The sequence below is a fragment of the Typopeltis vanoorti genome, chromosome 22 (genome assembly GCF_054136105.1).
Source record: "Typopeltis vanoorti isolate ZY-2024b chromosome 22, IOZ_Tvanoo_1.0, whole genome shotgun sequence".
NCBI lineage: Eukaryota > Metazoa > Arthropoda > Arachnida > Uropygi > Thelyphonidae > Typopeltis > Typopeltis vanoorti.
In genome coordinates this window covers 10,942,540-10,959,241 of record NC_143570.1, presented here as the reverse complement: position 1 = coordinate 10,959,241, position 16,702 = coordinate 10,942,540, and the positions used below count along the sequence as shown (strand labels likewise).

At 33.7% G+C, this 16,702-nt stretch overlaps 1 protein-coding gene across 4 annotated transcripts in view; it reads right to left on the bottom strand.

Moving 5' to 3' along the window:
- The window catches only part of YME1L (ATP-dependent zinc metalloprotease YME1L), a 281,286-nt gene extending 266,161 nt beyond the window's left edge, over positions 1 to 15,125 (bottom strand). For 2 of the 4 annotated variants that reach the window (XM_090411848.1, XM_090411851.1), the window contains exons 1-2: positions 14,902 to 15,030; positions 405 to 553 (exon numbers count right to left, since the gene is read on the bottom strand). The gene's annotated coding sequence lies outside the window, so the exon portion shown is untranslated. Of the gene's footprint in view, positions 1 to 404; positions 554 to 14,709; positions 14,847 to 14,901 lie in introns of those variants that run through there. The other 2 variants (XM_090411850.1, XM_090411849.1) reach the window with 2 other exon arrangements.
- Between the last annotated feature and the right edge of the window lie 1,577 nt (positions 15,126 to 16,702).

The window sequence follows — 16,702 nt, the reverse complement described above, 5'->3', positions numbered from 1 at the left end:
AACTTGACCAAGTGCAAGACTCGTATTAAAAAAATATGTCAAGGCAGGTGTCACCTCTCTGCCACATTCCTTCAGAATACGCGGTGATATATTATAAAGTCCCACAGCCTTATTTACATCTAGTTTATTCAACTCCCTAAACACCTCTTGCTCACTTACAGTGAGCCACCAATTCTATTCCATACTCAAATGTAATAGCATTCGTTTTTTTTGGGGGGGGGGACAGGTTTTATAAGGAGAAAACCTATACTAGGAAACAGTTTAGTTGCTCTCTCTCTCTCACTTTTTCTCTTGTTATTTTATCCTTTATTTTTTTATTGTTGCTAATGTACAAAACATTTCATACTGATTATTACTCAGCTTAACACTTTATGACATTAATTACAATAAACAATAACAATTACCAATAAGTGTTGCAACTTTTTTTTTTCTTTTCAAATATTCAATTTCAACTTCATTTCAGTAACTGCGATAATCACATATGCAGTCATCTGGAATGCTTTCGCTCTTTCATCCACGTCTGACAGAAAAGTTGAAAATGTTCTGGGATTTGCTGTAAATACACATAAACAAACATTATTTATAAACCTCAACATGTGTATTACATGTCAGCATTTGTGCAAATTCTTTGCTATTTATATTAAGTATTAAATACTTCATACTTTGTTATATTTTTGTTGCAATCTCATCAATTATCACTTATACAAATGAATTCAACACTAACTAAATTACACAGTATATAAGGATAAATTGATTTAGGAAACCAGCTAAGCAGATAAATTAAAGATGCCAAGGATATAATTTCTTGGCATCTTTAATTTATAGTCTAACCGAGTGGAAAAACTTTCAACAGCTAAACAAATACTTCTTTTAACATGTTTGTGAACATGTTAAACAATAGCAATCAAAATTGAAATTGAAATAAAATAACTAATATTAGTCAATTTTTCTTTCATGCTTACATGGTGATCAGAATACATTATGGGAAATTATGGAGACAACTACTGTGTTAGAGCAAAACTTTAGTTTAATATAAACCAAAATGAACACTCGACATTGACCTTCATATCAAGGTCATCATCTGGAGCATACACACATATATACAGAGAAACAAGCTGCACTACAATCTACATGGTTTGCTAAAGTTATTGACCAACCGTTACAACAATTATTGGCCTACCTCCAGTGAAAAAAAAAAATACCTTTACTACATCAAAGCTAGAGTCCTATTATTATTATCTATTGGGTTACAAAATTAAATTGGGTTGGAGAGCAACATGTTTATATATATATATATATATAAAAACTGTGATTATACACATAAATTTCAACCAATTGGTATGGAATAGTTTCCAATAAAAGCTGAAAATTGCTTAAAGTCCTAAAGTATGCTAGATACTAAGTAGGATGAATATGTGCCATCCAAATTCTTGGAATTTTTTATGGCACCATTATTGTTGAGATTAGAGTTGTTAATCAGAATTTCAGGGGCTTCTTTTACTAGGTACTTTTCCAATCAATTTGGTGTAGGGTGTTGAGAGCATGATATGAGAGGCCTGCTTCACCAAAATTGTTATATTTAATGGGTTTTTTTTTCCCCCCCGTATAGGGATTGTACGTCCAGTTTCACCAATATAAGGTAAGTTGCCTTATATGCACAACTTATCTTATACCTTACACAAATACAAAAAACTCTTAGAATCTATTAAAGCTCAGAAACATACAAACTTTAATAAATATGGTTATCTGTATTCTACAATCAGTTTTTTTTTTTTTTTTTTTTTTTTACACCTTTAGTTTCTTGGAGGCTAAAAAGATAATCTGGTTTCCCCTGCTCATACATCTCATAACAAGCAGGAAAATTCCCATTAAACAAAAATAATTTGTGGCATGACAGTGATCAATTAAATTAGTTATAAACATTGTTCTTTTAAAGAATTTAAAAATGATTTTTTAGAAATGCTAAATAGAAACAATCTAATTAGCAATTTAAATTAAAGTTGCAAAAGAAATTATATTCTTGTTCAATCCTTTACCCAAGTGTCAGCAAACAATTTATCACGAAGTATCTTCAAGACTAGACTACTTGTATGTAGAAACAGTTGACTTCACATCAATTGCCTTAGCATCCCATAATACAAAGCCCACTTCCTTTCAGATGTGCATGTAGCTATGCATTAAGGGAAGGGTCACTACTCAGAACAGTTTTGACCTTTGATATTTCATGTAGGGCAAACTTTGTTCGCTTACATTTCACTTAAGGATTAAACAACAATATAATTTCTTAGCAACTTTAATTTACTTTGGGGTAAAGTGGGAAAAAAAACTTTCTATAATTATGTTCAATCCAGAGTATTGTACAAAAAAAAAAAGGATATCACCTTATTAACTTGTATATATTCTTAATGCTGCCTCACACTACCACCTATGCAAAAAATAGGTTTAATAAAAACCTTGAGGGATAGAGCTTACAATATTTCCAGCACAGAAGAAAAGCAGAAGGAAGAATTATATTATTTAATACAAATCCTCACAAGAAATGGTTTTGAACCTAAGAAAATCCTCAACATACCTCCTCCAAGTATCTCACAAAAGCAAGATTTCAAGAATGCAATTACGTTACCATACATCAAGAATGTTATGGCCAAATTACTATACAAGCATAACATTAAAGTAGCTTTTCTACTGCTAGAAAAAATATCAAGATGTCTACAGCCCACAAAACCTCCACATCAACCTTTAAAAAAATCAGGTGTCTATAAAATTTACTATTCCTGTGGCATCTGTTACGTAGGCCAGATGGGAAGATCAGGGGAAATTTGTATAAATGAACATCAAAAAGATGTGCAAAAAAGGAGAGAACACAAATCAGGCCTAGCATCCCACACAACTGCCACTGGCCATAATGTACTTTAGCATAAAACGAGCATGTCTTATATTAAAAAAAACTGTTTCACAAGGAAATTTAAGGAAGCTGCAAATATGCTTAGAATCCCAACGCAATGCAACAAAAACAGGGCCTAATTCTACACCAAGTTTGGTCAGCATTCGTACAAAATATACCCAAGTCAGACCTCAGACAGAGTGAATGTGAACAGAACGTGACAACATCCAGCATTGTTCAAACATAGCATGCATTAACGTATGTATCGATTGCATTTGGATTTTTTAATTTGATGAACAGTTAGACTGCCATAACAACATCTAATGAACTATTTTGAGTAATTTCTCATTTCTTGTGTTTAAACTTTTAGTCATCTTTAACCCCTGAAAATGCAAGTCAAATGACATACGAAATTGTCAAGTTTGTTTATCTTTGTTTATCTTAATAAAGATGTGGTTGCAATACTGAAATCTTTCTTTTGAGCTGCTAAACCACAGAAACCTATGACTACAACTTCTGTATTAAATTTAATCTTGGTATCTTCCTCAGGAGTAGAGCAGTTCTGCTCAAGTGAGGGCTTTTTTGCTCATCACTGAATGGAGCCACTGCCAAGTTTCCTGTCCTGGAGTGATTCAGTTCAGGAGAGATGAGTTTAGTAGTGATCCTTTAGAGCTGGCATGTCAAACTCGTTTACCTCTAAGGGCCAAATTAAGAATTATACATCAAGCAGTGGGCCGCAACAGAAAAAAAAAAAATCTCAAAATAAAGAGGAAAGAGATTTTTTAATATTAACATTATTGTATTTTGTACTTATATACTCTAAAAGTTTACATATTTAAATAAAATTATACATATTTTTTTGAAGAAACTTGACGTTTTTCATTAATGAAATCTTCAAATTTGGTTGAATTTGTTGAGCTGTAGTTATTTTCAATATTGCTTGCACATACTGGTCTGTTAATCTTGATCTTTCTGCAGGTTTATTATTCTTTAAAGTTGAAAATTGTTGTTCGCATAAACATGTGCTACTGAACATAGATAAAATACGCCTAATTGCACATAACACATTGGGGTATTGATCGACTGATAATTATAAAATTGCTTGGTATCTATATACCCAAGGTAAAAAACTTTCTACATATTACTCTCATCCTGAGATTTTTATTTAATGAGGTCAAAGCACCTTATGGCAACTTGTTTAGGTAAAATATGTATAAGCTCTGCATTACTTTACCCTTGGCATTTTTTTTTTAGATCTGGCTCCCACTGACGAGACCTCACTAAAGGTTGAAGCCGGTATGGGTAGTGACCATTACCTTAATGCACAGCATCATACATCCCCACAAAAATTCCTTAGAATTTTCCCACATTAAGGGAAAATTCTAAGGAAAGTGATCAGAGCTTACTCCACCTTTACGAGTTGCACTACGTGCAGCCACAAACTTGACTTACTCGTCTGTTTGCTTACTTGGGAAAAAGGATTAAAAAACCTAGCTTATAAAATTGCTTGGTATGTTTAACATAATATGTATCCAAGGTAAAAAACTTCCTAAAATTAAATACGTTTCTTTTAAGATAAAAAAAAATATCTACTTAGTCTTAAAACATTCATTTTAAATTTGTTTTCATTATTTCATGCCTCCCCCTCAACAAAACTAATGGCCCCCAAGGGGGCCACGGCCCACAGTTTGGGAAGCTCTGCACTAGGGATTGTTCTCATGGACATCCCTGGGTCCTCATCCCTTTAAACACACCATGGCTATTAATTCTTACCTGGGGATTGTTTCAGACTAGGCATTGCCCAATATGGTGGATCACTGGATCAAGAAAAGGTGTCCTAGACAAAATAGACAATAATATCCTAGAGGTCAGCAACTGGGAGGGCACTGGCATCGACCGACAGATTCTGCTTTCACAGACAATCCTCAAATATCTGATTGGATTCCAATATCACAATCAGGTAGACAGGAGAGCAACAGAATGCTTGGATATATGCTTTTAACCATGCCTCCAACAAGAGACCACCTTGGGACACCAAGGCGGTGTCCCAAGGTAGTCTCTTGTTGGAGGAGTCCAGATCCAGTGATCCAACATATGCAATGCCTGGTCTGAAACAATCCCAGGTAAGAATTAGAAGCCATGGTGTGTTCAAAGGGATGAGGATCCAGGGATGTCCATGAGAAAAAACCAAGACACCACCACTGGACTGTTTTGGGCTATACAGTCTGGATGGCCAAAGTGCACAGTTGGACAGAATATGTTGTGAAGAAGTAAAAACGCATATCACCTTATTAAAATTCTCTAGATTAGAGACAGATATAAAAAGCTTTTTTTTTCACTTGGATAAAGGATTAAACAATGTAATTATTATTATTATACGGGAACCTCCATGGAGTCCGAACTCTTTGCAGGATAACCACTCTATCCACATAATCTATCATACCTCTCCTTGAATCCATTAACAGACAAAACACTCACAATTGACTGTGGCAACTTATTCAACATATCCACAACTCTCCAAGCAAAAAATCTAGTCCTCACACCCCTACTAACCACACATTCATTAAATTTCCAGGAATGACCCCTTGTTGTGGTCGTTCTAGCCAAGTGCTGAAACATTTCCCCTGCATCTATGCTATAAAATCCTATAAGCAACTTAAATGTTTCTATGATATCCCCTCATTTTCTCTTATCAAACAACTTCCGCAATCCAAACAACCTCAAACTATCCTCATAGGGAACATTCCACAGGTCACTCACCTCTGAATTCTCCCCATCGCTTCCTCGTCATCAAGAAACCCAGAGTTAAATACAGTAATCCTGTGTTTCTCAAACTTACATGTGTAGAGGCTTAAGTGCTGCGAGGACATCATGTTGGAGGCTTAATGGATTTTTTACAACACTCAAAAAGAATTAAAATAGAATTTAATACTTCCTATATTTCATCCTAGTCACTAGGACATCTACGGGGATTACAAAAACAATTAATGTAACATATACACAAATAACAAACAATACTAAGCCCAACCACGTGGGTGACACTAAAGTCCTATCTAGGTAGAGCACCCTCTAAGGGCAGTAGTAGGTGGCCTGGAATGTAAGGTGGGACCTCTGTTCGGAAGTTTAATGCAACCGTTGTTTATTATTTTAACGGTATAATAGAACACAGAAACTAAGTAAATAATTAATTTATTAACTTAATGCTGATATTTCGCTGGTGTTATAACCAGCATCTTCAGAGCACAAAAACGCTGTTTGTCACAATACGCGAGACTAAAACAACATTGTGTACTTAAACAAAATTGTAGCAGCAACACAAAGACTAGAGTCCTGATTTTGGCGCCCTCTATCTGAAAAAAAAAAAAAAGCTATCATATATTACTAGAGTCCTAGAAAAGTGCTAGTTTTTTCTTAATATGACTGTCTCCCAGATCTTCGGCAAGTTAATACAGCCATATTTGTTGAGATTTGGAGTGTGTTGCCTGGTCTGTTGCTGATCTGCCTGTCAGGCAGATCAGCATCCATCCATCTAGAGGAACACAGGTCTTACATCTTCAAACACAACTATGGCCATTCAGGCTTGGCTGACCATGTTTTGGACACCAGCCACAGAGTATCATGGAAGAAAACCACCATGCTGCACCACAGCAAATTCAAGAAAGAGAGATTTTTCTTAGAAGCAGCAGCAGCTCTAAAACCAACCAAATCTCAATAAATACGGATGCATTAAACTTCCGAAGATTTGGGAAACACTCATCACCAGAGGTCCCACCTTACATTCCAGGCCACCTACTACTGCCCTTAGAGGGCGCTCTACCTAGATAGGACTTTAGTGTCACCCACGTGGTTGGGCTTAGTATTGTTTGTTATTTGTGTATATGTTACATTAATTGTTTTTGTAATCCCCGTAGATGTCCTAGTGACTAGGATGAAATATAGGAAGTATTAAATTCTATTTTAATTCTTTTTGAGTGTTGTAAAAAATCCATTAAGCCTCCAACATGAAGTTTCTCAAACTTCATATATCCACGTACCCCTTCTTAAATTTTCATTATTACCAAGTACCCCCTTATCAAAATAATAAACAAATAAATAAAATATATTTCATTGTAAATGTATATTTTATTTGAATTTATATGTTCAAGTAAACAAAAAATGATTTATTTTTAATAGGTTTCCAAATTTCCTATTCCAAATTAACAAAATTTGGAATAGGTTCCTCTTCATTTCCAGTCCATCAAAATCCACATCTCAAGTAATTCATATCATACTTGTTTCTCTAGAGATGTCAGATGACACACCCTTATCAATTTCATTTGATCCAGATGCAATAAACATTTTCTTGTTGCTTACAGCTACTTGTATTTGCTATATTGCTCTCATTTGTGGGTTTTATAAATCCAATCTTTAAACAATGATCCATACTTAAGAATTTGAAAGCTAAAAAAATTACCGTATTTACTTGAATATAACTCTCACTTTTTTTCCCAAAATTAAAGCTAAAAAATCGTGGTGCGAGATATATGTGGGGATTTTAGGAAACTAAAGTTTTCAGAAAAAAACTTGCAAATAGGATAACTTACCAAGAAGCTCCTACTCGCTATCGCTACTTTAGTAATCGAGAACAGTTTCTTTGTGTGCATCGTCAAAGTCATCTACCCAAATAGCTTCATTCTTCTTTCCCATTATTTCAAGCAAAAATTACCAGTAATTTACAAGACTTAAGATATGTAGAGTAGCTATGAACAGGTGCATATGATTGGTGTGGTATTAACAAAAGATCGCGCGAACTAAAGACAAATTAGCATTTCAAGAGTTGAGTTGAAATGCTAATTCTCTTCAACCGAATTCCATAATATCTGAAACACGTTCATTATATATTTCTTAGTTTTAACACATTCATGATAGGGGTGGTGTGAAGCAAAACCATATGTTGCACCGGCAACATATGGTTTTGGTTTGAGTCTATATAGCAGTTTCTGTTGGAGGGGAGATGTGATTCATTAGTTAGTGCTGTTTTTATCTCAGTTGTCTCTAATTGCATATAATATAATGATTCCATGAGTTAATGATGAATAACTGAAAATTGCCACGTACCCCCTTGAAGACCTTTCGCGTACCCCCAAGGGTATGCATACCACACTTTGAGAAACACTGCAGTAATCCAAATGTGGGTGTATCAATGGGGCTTATATAAAGAGAAATAACTTATCTCTACATGTTAATGTGTTCTTCAATAGCCAAGAAATTTCATGGGCTACATTAGCAATATGTCCTCTAAACTTTAACTTTGTCTACCACCACCACCACCCCTAAATCTCTACTTTCATCTATTTCCTGGAGTACAGTGCCTTCAATGTGATACACAGCTTGTAATTTATTTTTCCTAAAATGCATAATTTTACATTTTTCCACATTAAACTAACACCCATACTTACAGCCAATTTAAATCATCCTGCAAGATCTCCACATCGTCTTAGCTATTACTCTACCTAATTTTGCATTATCAGCAAACAACTGACTATTTCCTTTCAGGTTATTTCCTATATCATTTATGTAAGAATTACACAGCAATATTCCCAGCACTGAACTTTGCAGCACACCACTAGTCATCTAATCTCACAGCTGTATTTACATTGAGATTTTGTAATATCCTAAGAACCTCCAATTCATCCACCTCTGTTCCCACATCAGTGTCTGTGACATATGTTAAAAGAGTTAACCTCACTAGGATGATATACCCTTGCAAAGTGGTCACTCAGTAACTCAACTATTTTATCTGTTTCTGTCTCCTCGTGACCATCAACACTCATTAAGGTTAATCTTCCATAGTCATTGTTCCTCTTACTTGCGACTTAAGAAAAAAAAAGTCTTTGGAATTTCTTTCAGCCTGCTTGGTTACATTACTCTCATGTGATTTTGCCTTTCTTGCCATGCTGGTCACATTTCTTGACCAAGCCTTGTATTGTTCATGAGTTTGCTGGTCGCCTTTCTCTTTATACCCTCCACAGCATTTTCTTCTTCTGCAGCTCATGCTTAATGATATTATTCATCTAACTCCTACCCGATTAACCCTCCTTAAATTAGGTATACAATTTAATACTGCTTCCTCTAGATGACCCTTAACTATATCCAATGCATTATTAACATCCTTACCCTGCAATGTTTTAAGCCATGACATTTAAGCTTCTTCCAAATTATTATCTCTTAGTAGGTGTATAAATTCTATTTCCATCCTACCATGTGATCATTCATCTTCCAGTTTATATTTCCATAGTTGTAGTTCCCCCCCCCCCCCCATAATAATTACTTGATCTGTACTCATTGTACTCTAACCGAGGCATGTCTTCCAGATCATCTTTGGCACTCCCTGGCCTATAGCAACAACATATTTTGTCTTACTAGCCTTAATCTCACACCCTCCACCTATCTATTTTTTTTTGGCTGCAATTCATCTACTATCATCAGCAGTATCCCTCTCCTATACAGTCTTCTCTCTCTCTCCCATGAAAATACTAAACTCTTGACATATTATAACTGTAACTATATCATTTGCTGTTAGTCAAGTCTCACTAATGTCTATAACTTTTGGCAAGGTTAGTAGATAGAAACTGAAGCATCCCTTTAGGCTCTTTCACCTACCTTTACTTTCTATATTGACTGTCCTATTCAACATTTTTGCTTGAGAGACTAGATTCCTCACTTGGTTATTCTCACATTCACTCACTTCATGGATGCCTTCACACACAAACTCACTTGCTTCCACTCTAATTGCCTATGTTTCCCTGAATGTGCACTTCAGCAAGCTCAGCTCTCTCCAGACACCTAACACCACAACCATTTAGATGCAGTCAATCAGCATTGTACAAATCCTTCTTTCTGTCAAACACAGACCAACAAATCCTACATCATTCCTTTTGCATAATCTACATATGGACTCATATAATTTCTTGGCAAGTTAAATTTAATTTAATTTGTCACCAAGTGAAAAAACTACTTCCTACATCTATCTCTAAATCCAGAGCATTTTAATAAGGTGAGATACAGATTTTCACTACTTGTATATGAGAAATATGATTTCTACTTTACTTCAACCTTTATCTCTTTTGGGTCTGGCTACCACTGATGAGATCTTAAAAAGTCAAAACTAGTCTGAATACTGATCCCTTCCATAATGCATACCATTATATACATCCAAAAGGATATATGCTTTGCATTATGAGATACTAAAGTAACTGAAGTCATCAGCCTCTCTCTCTCTCTCTCTCTCTCTCTATATATATATATATATATATATATATACACACACACATATATATACACATACACACACACACACACAAGCAGCTTAGTTGTGAAGATACTTCATATGCTAACTTCGTTTGCTTACACTTGGAAAAAGGATTAAACAAAAATATAATTTCCTGGTAAATTTAATTAACTAAATGCCTCTGCTTGCTGCATTCTTCTCTGACAGCAGTTTTCTATTTTATAGAAGGAGTTTATCAGCTAGTTGATCTTTCTCAAATTCAGTAAATCCCATAAAAGCAGAGGTAAACCTGATTTTTCACAATAAATTTTTGTGAAAAATGGTGCTAAACTCTTCTGCTATTTGTCAATGTTGGACCTCTTTCAGCAAAAAAAAAAAAAAAACTTGAAAATCTTAAAATACCAAAATGCCAGTTAAGATACCAACTTCAAGAAAACAGCACTAACAATTCTCCAAATATGTCATGCCAAGATTTTTATCAAAGCATTCCTAGTACTACTCTTCATAACAAAAAAAAAATGTTTCTTCAAATGTATGGTGATCTCTAATTATCTATTCTGTCAAGTTGGAATACTAACTTGTCAGCCATTTAACATAGCACACATTTACAAAGTGTTCCAATAGTTAAACCACATGTTAACTTATTCATGGACCAATTAACTAAGGTTATAATTATGTGAGGCCAAGACAAACCAGATGATTGTATTTAGGTCAATCTACAAGCAACAGATTGTTAACTGATCTAAACATTTGCTTAACACAATACTAAGTGGCACACGTTCCCAAGAAAATTTAGAATTCTGTTTTGTATTATTTCTATAATATTTATTTCTTCAAACTAGAGAAATAGCTGGCATTCTTCTGCTATCTTCCACAAATGTTTCTTGGACTTCCTCTTCTCCTTTTTGCTGGTACTATTAAATCAGCAACTCAGTCTATCAAAAGATGGATCATACTATGAATGAGAAGAATCATCCTATCTCATAGCATCTTGCCAGGAGTCATTCACTTTTGCAAATCCATTCAATCAATATGAGCTATCACAAATTAATACATCTCAGATCTATTATTCTCACAACCCAGATTTCTTAGTCAACTATTTTCAAGTACTTGTAATTTTTTTTTTAATTTCTGTTATACTGTATTTTCCCCATGTTTCTCCTATATACGGAATGTGGTATATATGTCCATTAAAGTAATACTTTTCACTGTAAAGTTGATTTTTTTTAATTGAAAATCTCACAAAAGGTTATAAGCCTGTAACACATCAGTACAATGGATGAGCTAGTGGTTGGATAATCTGGAAATCCCACACTAGTAACAAAATATGGAACTGTTTATCAAGACACTTCAGGTCTCCAGTGAGCACTAATGATAATTGTGTCACAAGTGGCAATGAAATTCATTTACCAGTTAAAGATATTCATTAACATTAATGCTTACAGTGAGATTCAAACTTGCATACTGTTGGCTGGACAGTGGATATGGTTACAATCCATGTTACAAGCCTAATTTAGATTACCTTATTCCACTCATTAGGAACTATGATGAGAATTAACTAGGTTCTGGACATATCTATTCTCTAGCACATTTCGTTAACATACAGAATGATTATCTCATCCAAACTCACTCCTGTGTCTACATCAAGTGCTCTTATATTTTTAGTACCTCAACTTCTTACCTTTTCTTTCTTTTGAGGTTACACGGTGATCAGCACTCATATTTGTAAATTTAGGGACACAAAAACACACGTGTTGAACAGATTATTTTATTATACATAGTCTACTGGTATACAGGGCATGAGCATGTAGCTTGGTTCCTTATACAGTTGTATTCTTCCGATGATGACCTCGATATAGAGGTTGAAACCTCAAGTTTTATTTTATTAGTAATTAATAAAATAACCTGTTCAACACGTGTGTTTTTGTGTTCCTAAATTTACAAATATGAGTTCTTACCTTTTCATTTAGATTAATGTGAACTTCAAAAGGGATAATGGTATTTAGATATCTTACTAAAGTGATAACTTGACTATTTCCAGTGCAGATGACAATTATTTTTCTTACCACATAGCAAAAGAATTCTCTCATTTCCTTTAATCGGTTTGGAAAACTTCTTTTTAGTTTGATCTTACCTTTCTCACCAAAGTTGTCACTCATTTAGCCTGTTCTTTATATTGCTCATCACATTTCATATCATGTAAGTTCTGTAACATTCCTCTTATCTGGCTCATACTTGAATGTTTTTTTCATCCTATTCATGCTCATGCAATAAATTCTCCTGACTCTGGGAATGCAGTAAGTTACAGCTTTCTTCAAACACCTTTTGACCATTCCTCTACCATGTAGGTTCTCATATCATGGCAGAGGTACAGCTATCTTTGCAATTTATCACAATAACTTGCTTTATAGTTTCACATACATCACTACTTTACTTGCATTGTCACTTCCCAAATCAATGATGAAGGATCAAAATAATAAATGATTAAAAATGCTCATATTAGCGAAGTCCAAAATATTATTACCTCCCTTTCAGTTGGCTAAATAGTTAGTACATCCACTCTCAAACAAACAAACAGGCTGTGGGTTCAAATCTCACAGTAAGCATGGCTGTTTTGCAAATGTCTCTAGGTAAGAAATTAATTTTATCAGTTGGTGTGAGACCACCAGTTTATTGAAAGCCTAAATTTGCATAAAAACAGTTTTATTTAAAAAACAGTTTTTCTAAATTATCTAACTGAACTATTTATCCATGGTACCAATACTAATGTAGCCCTTCACAATGCGATTTATATTAAAAAAAAAAAACATGTTATTGCAGAAAATAGAGAAAAACTTTTTTTCAAAAAAAAGATTCAAATGAAGTCTTTCTAAATATTGAATGAATATATATTGAATGAACGTTTCCAAGTAATTTTCAACAATGCTAATAGAGAGTTGAAAAGTTTGAAAACCACAAGAGAGAGTAGTGAGAGTAATAAAGAAGCATACCAGCCAAAATGATTAAAAGATTAAAAAATAGTATCAAAGAAGGAACTGAAAAGAAAAGCAGTTTTGTAAGTTTATCAATCAAATTTAATATTACTTTATTTCAATTAACTCACTTTAAATAGAAAAGCCTTTAAAAGGTTCTCTTAAGGATTTAAACTGTTGTCTTTCCAAAGAAAGAGAACATCATTATTGTTCTCTTTCTTTGTTACATACTTTCTTTCTGAGTTACATAACCTCAAAGTGTTCTGCATGAAAATACCAGATAATTTGATACTAGTACATTTGAATCTTAAAACAATCTGCTATGTATCCTGTTTTGTCTATATTTCTTTATTCATCTGTGGAAAAATGATATTTCATAATGTTTGTATATATATAAAGGGCCCACCACTTTCTGCAAGTTACAATCACTGCTTGATAGACGAATGGTAATTACATATATCCATTTCACAGCTGTTATAATATGAAATGTTTTACTAGTTTTAGCTCTAACAGGAAAACCTGTTACATTGATTTTCAAATAAGGGTCACCAGAAATAATAAAATTAGTTTAAGTCATAATTATTAGATCTTGAATGATCAAGTTTGCTTTCAGGTGTTTTAAAAAATTCATTTGAAAAATTATGCTTGCTTTATTTTCTACAGGCGTGTTATACGTCATGCTAGGCTCGGTGAGATGAGATTGCAATGGATACCTGTTATGTTGCCGGCCTGGTTGGCCAAGTGGTTAGCATATCTGTTCTCCAGCCAAAAGGCTGTGGGTTGAAATCCTGCCATGGGAATGGATGTTTGTGATTGTGGAAATACCAGTGGTGATGGTGAGCAGTCGATGCCATTGGTGTAGATAAGGATGGTAGTTTTGGTTCGTTGTAGCTGGTGGATTTGAGTGGTGGAGACCAAGTTGTAGAGTAGGTGCCCTCCCTCGATGAGTTCTTTGGACTCCCTGGAGGTATCATGTAATAATAATAATAATTACACAATTCCAGAAAACACTACATTGTTATTTTCTTCCTTCATGCTTAACTATGCTATTTGCATTTATTTATTTATTTATTTTTTTTACATGCACTAAGAGTTTGGAATGCAATTTAAAAATATTTTAGATGGTGAAATATTTGCCCTTTTCTGAAAATTACATGTATATGTGGTCCAAAAGTAAAGTTAACAAATATTATGAGAATTAGAGCTACTCTGTTTTAATACCAGATAGAAGTATTACCAATGTGGGAGGAGGGGGGGGGGATTCACTTCAAATGTCCTTTGCTAAAACACTTTGTCATTGTGGATGTTTCAGCAAGTTCAAAAACATAATCTTTATCACAGAAATCATAAAAGCCTAATGCAGTGCGGTGTGGTAATAAGAGGATTAAGTAATGCAGCGGTGAGTTGGGGTGGAAAGTGCCTTCCAGCGATGAATCCTTGAGCTTGTTGAAGGTGTCAAGTAAATAATAATCTCCGATCATCTCAAAACTTACCCCGACTCCGATATTACAAAAACAATACACACATAAAGCGCCTAATGAGCTCATTATTATACGCTTGACACGGCTCGCATGCAAACTTACATTCGACTGTTTGTAGAATGACAGTTTTAAGCGTGAATCATGCCAGAAAGTTCGAACTAAACAATAAGTTTAACTCATACAGCTATTGCAGTCATAAACATAGGCAAACAAGCAGTAAACCTCGAGAAAACTGTACAATACTATTATTTTCAAGGTTTTACGAAAACTGACAACTCAAGCATTAAAACATACCTTCCGATAACAAAAATTTCAATGAAATATATATCATAAAATATATCCCGGCATGATGAATGGATAGTTCATGCACCTCCTAGCGGTACGTAAAGTTATTTGTTTGGAAAATATATATAGGCATACCCATGGTCATACAAGGCGTTATGTTCCAGACTACCATCGTACAGGGAATAGTGCTCCCCCCCCCCCTCTTCCAAACAAGTTGATGCTTGTAATGCTTTAAGAAGCCATATATAGCATGTGCGTAAATAAAGTAGGTAAAATTTATTTACGTGAATTATGCAAACGACAAATTCAGAATAAATTTCTCCGAAAGTTTTTCTATTTCAGCAGTACGTCACATTTACGGACAATTGTAATATTAAACGGTGTAATGCTTTTCACATCACTAAATACTTTGTTTTAAGCCAATGGTTCTCAAACTGGGGGACGCGGCCCCTAGGGTGCCGCAAGTATGCTGCGAAATTTTGAATCGTTTATTTGAAAAAAGCAAAATATTCAATTGCCACAAATAACTATATCAAAAACAAAAAAATTATATATTTTGATTTTAATGGATGAAGCGTATATAAAAATTATCATTTTTTGTATCACTCTTATATTATCACTGAAACAAACTCTTATGTAATCACTGAAACAAAAAAAGAAATTAAAAGGAACTATGAGAACTGAAAATTTTAATGTGATATACAGTGGAGTCGGCAGAGACCAAAGAGCACAAACAGGAGTCATGATTTGGATTCATAACTCCCTTTCAAAACAGTTAAAACATTATAAATTATGGAATGAAAGAATAATAGAAGCTAGAATAAAAATAGATAGAGGCTATTTGACAATAATTGGTTTATATACCACAGAACAGGATAATATTGATTTTTATAATCAGCTACAAAACATATATAATAAAATAAATAAAAATGATTACATAATTTTAGCAGGAGACTTAAATGCAAGAATTGGAAACAAGAAAATTAATAATAATATAGGAATACATGGAGAACACACTCTAAACAGAAATGGTAAAAAATTGATTGACTTTGTAGTTTATAATAACCTAAAAATAATGAATTCCTTCTGTAAACATAAAGACATACATAAATATACTTGGGCAGCAAGAGGATGGAAATCAATATTAGATTACTTCATATTAAATGAAAAGACATCAAAATTTTCACTAGATGTTAGAGTTCACAGAGGATATGAAATAAGCAGTGACCACTTCCTTGTTAAAATAAAATTAAGATCACCTAAATAGCTACAAATAACAAGAACAGAACGATAAATTGAAACATTTGTTTATAAAACTAGACTATTGAATGACACAAATGTACAATGGCTATATGAACAAAGAATTAACCAATATATAGATAAAATAAAACAAAATGAAGAAATAGAAATAGAATGGCTTAATATAAAAACGATACTAAATGCAGCAGCAAATTAAAGCTTAGGAAAGACCAAAAAAATTCAATAAAAGAAAAAAAACTGAAGATCTGGGATGATACAATCAAAGAAATAATCAAAAAGAAAAAAGAAGCCTATCACAAATGGTTAAGCAGTAAAAGATTAGAAGATGAAATAGAATATAAAAGAAGAGCCATAGCTAAAAGAGAAGTCAGAAAAAGACATAGAGAATCATGGAATAAATTTGTTTCTAATTTAGAACACGATTTATATAAAATAAGACCCAATGTATATAAGATTTTGAAACACCTAAATGCAGATACCAAAGAAAACATAAAATTAAACACTGAATTGAAATTAGAAGAATTTCTAAATTACTACACAGAACTGTGGA